We start from the raw sequence: 10,777 nt of genomic DNA, 5'->3' as shown, positions 1-10,777 counted from the left end.
TGCTTGGAGATGTTCCGTAGGTATAGTTGCCCATGTGACCCCAAATCCGTTTTGTTTTCCTTATTCCCTTTTGCTCTTTTATGGATTCCACCTGTGACAGAGTGCTGGGAACCAAACCTGAGCCTGCACTCTGATCACTTAAACACCAATTAATTCCCCACACACACACCTGACTGTGCCTAATTAGCAGATTAGAATGGGCTGGGGAGGATTAAAGAGCTAATTAGTCTATTAACACAGAGGGTAGAAGAAAGCACAGGAAGGCAGTGCTGGAGGAGAGGGTCAGAGTCAGAGAGCCAGAACCAAGAAGGATCTCTGGGTGGAAAGACCTCTTCCCTCTCCTCGGCAGATGGCTGAGGAGAAACTGAAGCTGTAAATGATGTGGTGTATGCATCAGTAAGGTGGTGGGAAGAGCAATGTAAATAAACTACACAGTGATGTTTAACAACTGAAGATCTCTGAATAGTATGTGTAGACAGAGCAGAAGACAGGGGCAGGACCTTGCCCTCTCACACCAGCCTTCATGTTTTAGATGTACAATTTGCCTTGTTCTTCTCTTCAAATATCAATGTCTTATCTTGCACCAGCTTTGTCCATCTCAACTGGAAACAGTGTCATTTTAGGAAGAGAATCAGGTATCGTGGCAATGACTGTGATATAAATGCCTGGATAAGACTGGATTAGACAAAACAACCAGGATCCAAAACCTCCCCCAAACCAGGAATATTATTCCATGTACCAAAAATGTTTTAAATCCCAATACTTCCAGGGATCATGTAATCTCTGTGGTTCTTTCCTCTGTCAATTCATGTTGCCTCTCATCAAGAGGTTAGGTTACCTGAGAGCTGTATAGTGTAGCATGTTGTATGCATGTCAGTGGAGTGAAAGGCACATCTTTGAGCATTGGCCTGCTAAACCCAGGGTTGTGAGTTCAATCCTTGAGGGGGCCACTTAGGGATCTGGTGCAAAATCAGTATTTGGTCCTGCTACTGAAGGCAGGGGGCTGGACTTGATGATCCTTCAGGGTCCCTTCCAGCTCTATGAGATAGGTATAGCTCCATATATTATATTATAAAATGCTGCAACTGCTTCCAACATTTTGTATAAAAAAATTCTGTTCTTTGGGTCAAATTCAGCTGTGGTGTTACAACCATTTTACACTAGTGCTTGTAGCCAAGGACACAAGATATCAGGTGTATTTAGGATATGGGGAAATATAAGTATTAATTAATGCTGTAACACAGGACCTATAGGACTCAGGCTTGTAAAATATTTAGCTTTGCCAAAATAGGCTTTAGGATTTAGGCTAAATGAGCTATAGTATAAAGATAAGTAAGCATAAGTGTTAATAATAAACCTGCCGAGCTTCTGTCTATGTTTGCAATATGCTGATGTTTGAAAAGCACTACTGAGTTTGGATAATAATGTGTAGGAAAGATCAGTGGACACCACAAGATGACTGTTGGTAGCCAGGGTGAAATGTGAGAGACTTCCTTAAGGCTACTGCCTTTTATTATGGTGATAAGGTGATGTTAATGCTAATGAGCATAAGGGGAACTAACAAGTTAGCCAATGGAAAACAGGGCACCCCAGAAGTACTGGGGTGTGGAAGTTCAAATAAGGAAAAGGGGTAAAAATCTTCATAAATATGTATGAACACCAGTGGGCATCAGTGTAACACATCATAAAAGGTGTATCCCAGCCTGTGTGATGCAGGATGATGACACTGGTGAGGATGATGAGTAATGTTATGGGTTTTTCCACAAGGCATGGTGTGAATAATGCAAATACTTTGTGTTCTGTGTTGGTGTCTCTCTCTCTCTCTCTCTCCTTTACCAGATCACAGTGTGTGTATTGTTGTGTGATTGGCTAGCTAAACTATTATAAAAAGAGCAGTGTGTTGTCCCTGTTGTACACCATGGGGTCCCCCTTCCATTCCTAACCTCTCTGCTATAGTCAGTCTTGGGACTGAACTGTCACAGATTAAGGGAAGTGTAAACCCCCACTTTGGAGTGGGTGATTGGTTAAAGTAACCCATAACTATAGATAAGACTAGGTGCTGAACCTGGCCCTTTGTGTTCTCCCTCATTTGGGCTTCTGAAACAATTGAATAAACATTTTTAACTGCCTAACCTGCATTAGTAACTTGTTTAAAATTGTGCTAGGGTTATTTAACACACAAAGACCATCATTCATACTACATCATTACAGAGAAAAAAATACAGGTCTGATTCTCCACTGCCTTTCATCTTATGTATTTATTTACAGATGCCATGAATCCAAAGTCCCTCAAACACACAGATTCTTCCATGTTTTCACGATAGTCCTGTGGGTATTTTAGGGCAGGATCAAGCATTTAGATACATAGTATAGCAAAAGGGAAGGAGAGGTAATCTTCCCTTTTTCTATATCAGTGTATGACATATGTGCCCCAGATAAGGGGAAGATTCTAAAGGCTTGGACTATTATAGAAAAGTTGCAATGTTGAACTCAATTTTAAACTAGTCTAGTTTACATAAGTGCTGACCAGTTTAACTGCATTTACATTACAGGTTTGCACCTATGCAACTAGACTGATTTGAAATCCATTTCATGACACCAGTGCAACTTTTGAAGCTTGCATTTTGTTATGTTATTGTGTTTTAAATTTAAGGAATCTGGCCCAGGTGTTTTCAGAGTTTTGAATGTTTTCTGTTACTAGGAGCGAAAAGAAAAACAAATATTAAGTTTTGCATATGGAAAAAGGCATCTTCATTGCAGGTACATGAGACCACCATGTGGATATTTTTGATACTACATGCTTGAGGTTTTGTAAACTGGAAATACACCTTTTGGAAACAAGCTGCTCTGCCCCTTTGCATTCATATGAATGAATCTGAACTTAGATCATGAAGCTTTTATTTGGCTCACGTGTTACGTAGGCTGGTATTGTATACTTTAAAAGTATATAATGTGCAGCTAAGTAACTCTACAAATGTACATGCCCATCCCAAACAGGTCTTGATTCTACCTCCTATAAACCCAGTTCAGATGCATAGGGGGCATGGTATCAAGGTATTAGGGTTGAGCAGGCTCATGAACCACTTTCAGTTAGGACTGTCAAGCGATTAAAAAAATTAGTCTTGATTAATCATGCTATTAAAATAATAGAATACAATTTATTTAAATATTTTGGATGTTTTCTACATTTTCAAATATATTGATTTAAATTACAACACAGACTACACTCACTGTACATTTATTTTTGATTACCAATATTTGCACTGTAAAAAACAAAAGAAATAGTATTTTTCAATTCACCTTATACAAGTACTGTAGTGCAATCTCTTTGTCATGAAAGTTGAACTTACAAATGTAGAATTATGTACAAAAAATAACTGCACTCAAAAATAAAACCATGTAAAACTTTAGAGCCTACAAGTCCACTCAGTCCTACTTCTTGTTCAGCCAATCACTCAGACAAACAAATTTGTTTACATTTACAGGAGATAATGCTGCCCGCTTCTTGTTTACAATGTCACCTGAAAGTGAGAACAGGCGTTCACATGGCATTGTTGTAGCTGGTGTCGCAAGATATTTACATGCCAGATGTGCTAAAGATTCATATGTCCCTTCATGCTTCAACCACCATTCCAGAGGACATGCGTCCATGCTGATGACTAGTTTTGCTTGACAACAATCCAAAGCAGTGTGGACCAACACATGTTCATTTTCATCATATGAGTCAGATGCCACCAGCAGAAAGTTGACAATTTTTTTTTTGGTGGTGGTGGTTTGGGTTCTTTTCCGCATCAGAGTGTTGCTCTTTTAAGACTTCTGAAAGCATGCTCCATACCTCATCCAGTTCAGAGTTTGGAAGGCACTTCAGATTCTTAAACCCTGGGTTGAGTGCTGTAGCTATTTTTAGAAATCTCACACTGGTATCTTCTTTGTGTTTCATCAAATCTACAGTGAAAGTGTTCTTAAAATGAACATGTGCTGGGTCATCATTCGAGCTGGGTCATCTTCTGAGACTGCTATAACAGGAAATATATGGCAGAATGTGGGTAACACAGAGCAGGAGACATACAATTCTCCCCCCAAGGAGTTCAGTCACAAATATCATTAACTCATTATTTTTTTAATGAGGGTCATCAGCATGGAAGCATGTCCTCTGGAATGGTGGTGAAGCATGAAGGGGCATACGAATGTTTAGCATATCTGGCATGTAAAATACCTTGCAATGCCTGCTACAAAAGTGCCATCTGAATTCCTGTTATCACTTTCAGGTGACATTGTAAATAAGGGGGCAGCATTATCTCCCGTAAATGTAAACAAACTGGTTTGTCTTAGCGACTGGCTGAACAAGAAGTGGGACTGAGTGGACTTATAGGCTCTAAAGTTTTACATTGTTTTGTTTTTGAGTGCAGTTATGTAACAAAAAAAATCTACATTTGTAAGTTGCACTTTCACAATAAAGAGATCACACTACAATAATTGTATGAGGTGATGTGAAAAATACTATTTCTTTTGTTTATCACTTTTACAGTGCAAATATTTGGAATCAAAAATAATAATATAAAGTAAGCATTGCACACTTTGTATTCTGTGTTGTAATTGAAATAAATATATTTGAAAATGCAGACAAACATCCAAAAATATTTAATACATTTAAATTGGTATTCTATTGTTTAGCAGTGCGATTAAAACTGTGATTAATCACGATTAATTTTCTTGAGTTAATCGTATCAGTTAATTGACAGCCCTACTTTCAATATTAGTTCCTCATGACTAAATTACTTTGTTACTTCCTTGGAGCTGTGCTAGCAGTTTCCTTGTGCATTATGAATGACTGCACATGGAGACAAATGCACAGTGCTCCATTATTGACTTTAAATTTTCTATTAAGCTTTGCAATTAATTGGTTTTATTTAGGATAATGTACTATAGTTTTTCATACATCCAATATCATATTACATTTGTTTGGGGATTGGTGGCCAACACAGCAATTGTATTTCTTACCATTTTACTAATAATGTTAAGTATCCATTAGTGTTAATGGCCCTCACGTGCTCCACTTGTTGCTCGTGTGGAGGAGAGCGTGCACATGTGAATACTGTTTGGGCTGCATGAGAGGAGATAGTGCCACCTCCACAGGATGCTCCTTCCACTTCTTCCCATACTCCACAGAAGCATCAAGTAGCACAGAAGCATCCTTCAAGTAGTACAGGCTCCCTAGATTATAAAGTGGTAGCATCATGGGGCAGAACATGCAGACAGAGCATGGAGAAACTTATACTGCTTTCCTCTTTGTGTATGGAAACTAGGGCTGTCAAGCGATTAAAAAAATTAATAACGATTAATCGTGTTGTTAAACAATAATGGAATACCATTTATTTAAATATTTTTGGATGTTTTCTACATTTTCAAAAATATTGATTTAAATTACAACACAGAATACAAAGTGTACAGTGCTCACTTTATATTTATTTTTAATTACAAATATTTGCACTGTAAAAAACAAAAGAAATAGTATTTTTCAATTCACCTCATACAAGTACTGTGGTGCAATCTCTTTATCATGAAATTTGAACTTACAAATGTAGAATTATGTACAAAAAATAACTGCATCGTTTTATTTAGAGCCTACGAGTCCACTCAGTCCTACTTCAGCCAATCGCTCAGACAAAACAAGTTTGGTTACAATTTGCAGGATACAATTCTGCCTGTTTCTTGTTTACAATGTCTCCTGAAAGTGAGAACAGGCATTTGCATGGCACTGTTGTAGCCGGCGTTGCAAGATATTTACGTACCAGATGCACTAAAGATACATATGTCCCTTCATCTTCAACCACCATTCCAGAGGACATGCGTCCATGCTGATGATGGGTTCTGCTTGATAACGATCCAAAGCAGAGTGGACAAATGCATGTTCATTTTCATCATCTAAGTCAGATGCCACCAGCAGAAGGTTGATTTTCTTTTTTGGTGGTTCGTGTTCTGTAGTTTCCGCATCTGAATGTTGCTCTTTTAAGACATCTGAAAGCATCCTCCACACCTCTTCCCTCTCAGATTTTGGAAGGTACTTCTGATTCTTAAACCTTGGGTCAAGTGCTGTAGCTATTTTTAGAAATCTCACACTGGTATCTTCTTTGTGTTTCATCAAATCTACAGTGAAAGTGTTCTTAAAATGAACATGTGCTGGGTCATCATTTGAGACTGCTATAACATGAAATATATGCCAGAATGCAGGTAAAACAGAGCCAAAGACATACAGTTCTCCCCCAAGAAGTTCAGCCACAAATTTAATTAACACATTATTTTTTATCGAGCATCATCAGCATAGAAGCATATCTTCTGGAATGGTGGCTGAAGCATGAAGGGGCATACGAATGTTTAGCATATCTGGCACATAAATACCTTGCAACGCCGGCTACAAAAGTACCATGTGAATGACTGTTCTCACTGTCAGGTGATATTGTAAATAAGAAGCAGGCAGGAGCATCTCCTGTAAATGTAAACAAACTTGTTTGTATTAGCGATTGGCTGAACAAGAAGTAGGACTGAGTGGACTTGTAGGCTCTAAAGTTTTACATTGTTTTGTTTTTGAGAGCAGTTATGTAACAAAAAATATCTACATTTGTAAGTTGCACTTTCATGATAAAGAGATTTGCACTACACTACTTGTATGAGATGAACTGAAAAATACTATCTTTTGTTTATTATTTTTACAGTGCAAATATTTGTAATAAAAATAATAATATAAAGTGAGCACTGTACACTTTGTATTCTGTGTTGTAAAAGAAATCAATACATTTGAAAATGTAGAAAAACATCCGAAAATATCTAATACATTTCAAATGGTATTCTATTGTTTAACAGTGCGATTAATCGTGATTAATTTTTTTAATCGCAATTAATTTTTTTTAGTTAATCGCGTGAGTTAACTGCGATTAATTGACAGCCCTATGGAAACGCCATTATGGCTGCCCTGAAAAAGGCACCAGGAGCACCCAGGGTTGAGAGAGGGAACCCCCTGCTTCCTGGGCCATATGGATGAAGGACAAGTACACAGATGCTCCTTGTTTCAAGCAGAACCCCTGGCCACTTCCACAGGGGGCAAACTTTGATCCCCAAGAAATAATGGCAAAGAAACTTCACAAACTGCTGTTCATTGAATTTCCCCTCCCCTATGCAGGAATAATGTGCACAGGGGAGATTTTGACCATCAGTCACAAAGACAAAACACTTTGTTAGGCTTACTTTGCAGATGTGTTTTCCAGGCAATTTCACACATCTCCACATCTTTTCCTATGCTGATATGGGGAGCTGGCATTGAGTGCCTAACATTTCTATAGGAGCCGTGTTTCTCTGTCTTTTCAGGTTGGCAACCCCTTATTTCAATTGTCATGACCTCCTTACATTTACGTTAAAAGCAAGAATAAAAAAAAAGTGTAAGTGATAATGATAAGACTATATAGTTGGTTTGTGTGTGTTTCAAGAGGATGACAGCTAATACTTGACCTTGAAGGATAAATGTGTGTAGGGAGTGGGGGAGTGAGATTTTCTTTGCTTTAAACTCTAACAACATTTTTCAATGCCTGGTGACACCTTTGCCTTTTGGGACCTGGCTGAAAAACACTATACAAGAGAATTATGCATAAGCTTCACTTGCTGTGGGTCTGATCCAATGGCCACTGAAGTCAATGGAAGTTGTTCTGCTGATTTCAATGGGCTTTTTTTGGCTTTCTGATTGCATCCCTGTTATGAAGGATGTGTGTGACATGATGAGAAATGTGCTCAGGATATTCAGCCCTACAGGAATGCGCTAGTTGTCATCTGTCTCAGTTTGTGTGAGATGCTCCAGATTTTGTCCCTCTTCCCACAAGCAGGACTTCATACAATCCTTAATTCTTCCTTTGTTTGTGTGATGAAGCCCTGGTCTCTTGTTCCTGCATGTCTGAGAACTTAATTGGCTTTTCTTGGGAGACAGCCCCCCTGCCTGAGACTCCCAAGAAACTGTCTGATGAGATGGATTTTTATTATCTTCCTTTCTTCTCCTCTGCTTTCTGCCTCTTCAGTTTCAATCCATTTTCTAGCTATTTCTATATTTTCATCTTTTTCACTTTTCCCTATATTTCTCTGTTTTGTCCTTTTCTTCCATTGTTTCCCTCTGTTGTCCAGATGTCTCATTTATCTTGTTCCTGCTCCCATTGTATCTCTCAATTCTCTCTCCCCAGCCGGCTATGTGCATTGTAGGAGAGTTTGATTTTCCTTTGAATCATTAAGTGTAGGCCTCTTCTGGAGATGGAAGCCTGATTCCGACCTTACTTTTTTTGGTATAACTTCATTGACTTCAGTGAAGTTACTTTTCATTTATAAATGTAAACAACAGAAGCGGACACAAAAGCCATGACTCAGTGAACCATTAATCTGGTCCGATATGGCAAGTCCTATGGTTTTGTATATAAATACATTGCTCTTCTGCTCTCAGCCCATTTTAAAATCAGACAGTATTTCCTTGCCATGAAGAAAGGCTTGGTAAGCTATCTATGGGAAGATGACACTACCCGAAAGTGAATATCACAGGGGAGTTTTGTTTGTAGCCTAGCTTATTCTGGATGTGATCCCTAAACTGGGTATAGGGCAGCTTCACAAAATGATGGAGTAAGGAATCACACTGGGCCTGGAACAGGCATAGTAGAACACCACTGCAGAGCTGGAACATGGAAGGAAAGTTGAACATTTCATTTGTGGAAGCACTTAAACTTTGACAGCATGTGGCATGGTCCAAGGCTCTTTAGTATTTCTCTAGTACTTTGGCAAATCAACATTTTATAAAAGACTGAAATCAAATCTCCCGACACTCTAAAACATACACTGTGAGAAATTGAAAATGACATCTCCTGAGACTCACAGCAGCATCTAGGCACTTTGTTTGAGGATAGACTGGGCAGAGTGTCTGACTTGGTGAAAAAAGATGCATAGTTCAGATCAAGGGGCAAGAGGGTAAACGTTCTGGCCTGTGAGCTACATAGTCATTCCAAAGTGAAGATCTGTGCTACAGCTGTGTCCCAAATTTGTGGGACTAATTTGCAGCCACATCCCGTTTTCTTGGGCCACTGACTCTTGGCTTGCCTGCCCGCTGCAGTTCTCATCCAGCATTCTGTCATGTTACAAATACTCCACTATTTTTGTCTGTGCTGGACCTGTTTCCTGGATTTATGAACCCAGAGTAACAAGAGGAGCAGACAGAAGCAGGAACTAAACTTGTGGCTGTTGAGCAGTGGGACAACTGCTGAACAGATGGACACAGGTGCAAATCTTCACTCCACTGTAGAGTACTACTGAGACTGGCCTTAAGCTTGAGTACAGCAAGCAACCACTTTGGGCCTCAGGTCGGACACTTTACAAAACATTCTGGCTCTGCAACCCATGGACCAGTCCTCTCAAGTCCTGGGGAAGAAACAACTTACTGACAGACCACCCACTTGTGTCAGTCAAATCAGAAGGGGGAAGGCAGTTCACAGCCTGAGATCCCAGAAAGCCTGCCTGTACAGACCATGCCAGGGCCACATTAGGGCACTGCAATGTGGAATAACATGCCAAAACGACATTAACACTTTGGCAACCCACACATTAATTCTAGAGCAGTCACCTTGTCTCTAGCCTTCAGACATCCCTCGAGAGAGACAGTCGGATATCCAGGTTTATTTTGTGCTCCCACAGGTTAGCTGAAGCCTCACTGTGGTGCTGCGGCATCCTGTCAGCAGGATGCAGAAAGTGTGGATTGTAACAGCATGCAGTCTAGGCGGAACAGAGTTTATAGGGGAGGACAAAGGGAGATCTGCCAATGGAGAGAAGAAAAGGATGAAGAGCCAGCCAGCAGTGTATAGTAGAGCCTTTCTGTTCTGTCTTATGCTTGCATGCTCTTGGTGCTAAGAAGAGAAACCTCTAAATCCACTGTCTCCTAGAGCGGTGCCCCCTAGAGGCCAATGATCATTGGAGCCTGGCCTTGGAGGAGGCAAGGTCACCTGGACTCTAGAGCAGGAGGACTTGAGGGAGCAGCAGGTTGACTGAGTGCATTTTTAAATGTAGAAGCTGTAACCTAATCACCTGCAGGGGGGTGGGAGGGAGGAAACTGAGGTAAGGGGCAGCAATATCTACAGAAAAACCTGGCCCAGCAGCTACTGAGACAGGGTGTCTGGGAACAGGAGCAGCATTTGTGAGGAGGGCTGAGGATGGATTTTAAGCCAGTCTCATGATTTTGGGAGGCCTGACTCATACTTTTTAAACACATGGGGTTGGCCATATTCAAAATGCCACTATTTTTCTTTAGAATAATTTACCTGAAAGATGCCTGGGACATTACAGTATTCTTTGCCTTCAGTGGAGCTATACTAGCTGAGGCGCTGGTCCTACGTTTCTAATGTGTACTGATGCCAAAAGGATGGGTGCAGTGGAAGTGCCTCAATTATATTAGATTGATACAATCATGTTTGGTTGTTTCAGTTTAAGTGGGTGTCCCCAACCCCTGCCGCGTTTCCCTTTGAGTTTCAGTTCAACCAAACCCGAAAACAAAAGGAAATTTTGCATTCTGTCAAATACACCCAGCAGTCTCTCCTCAGAGCTTTGGGAAGGAAGGGGTTGTCATAAACTGGCATGGTCCATGTTTGCACAAAAGGTTTGAAATTCCAAGAGCCTATTTACCAGCCTGGCCTGGGTGCAGAGTTTGGAACAAAAGCTGGCAAGTCTCACAGGTTTTGAGAGTTCATAACTCAGAATCCACATGGTTCTG

Source organism: Terrapene carolina, unplaced genomic scaffold, assembly GCF_002925995.2.
Source record: "Terrapene carolina triunguis isolate 2854851 unplaced genomic scaffold, T_m_triunguis-2.0 Scaffold58, whole genome shotgun sequence".
Taxonomy (NCBI): Eukaryota; Metazoa; Chordata; order Testudines; family Emydidae; genus Terrapene; species Terrapene triunguis.
This window is presented reverse-complemented; position numbering follows the sequence as displayed.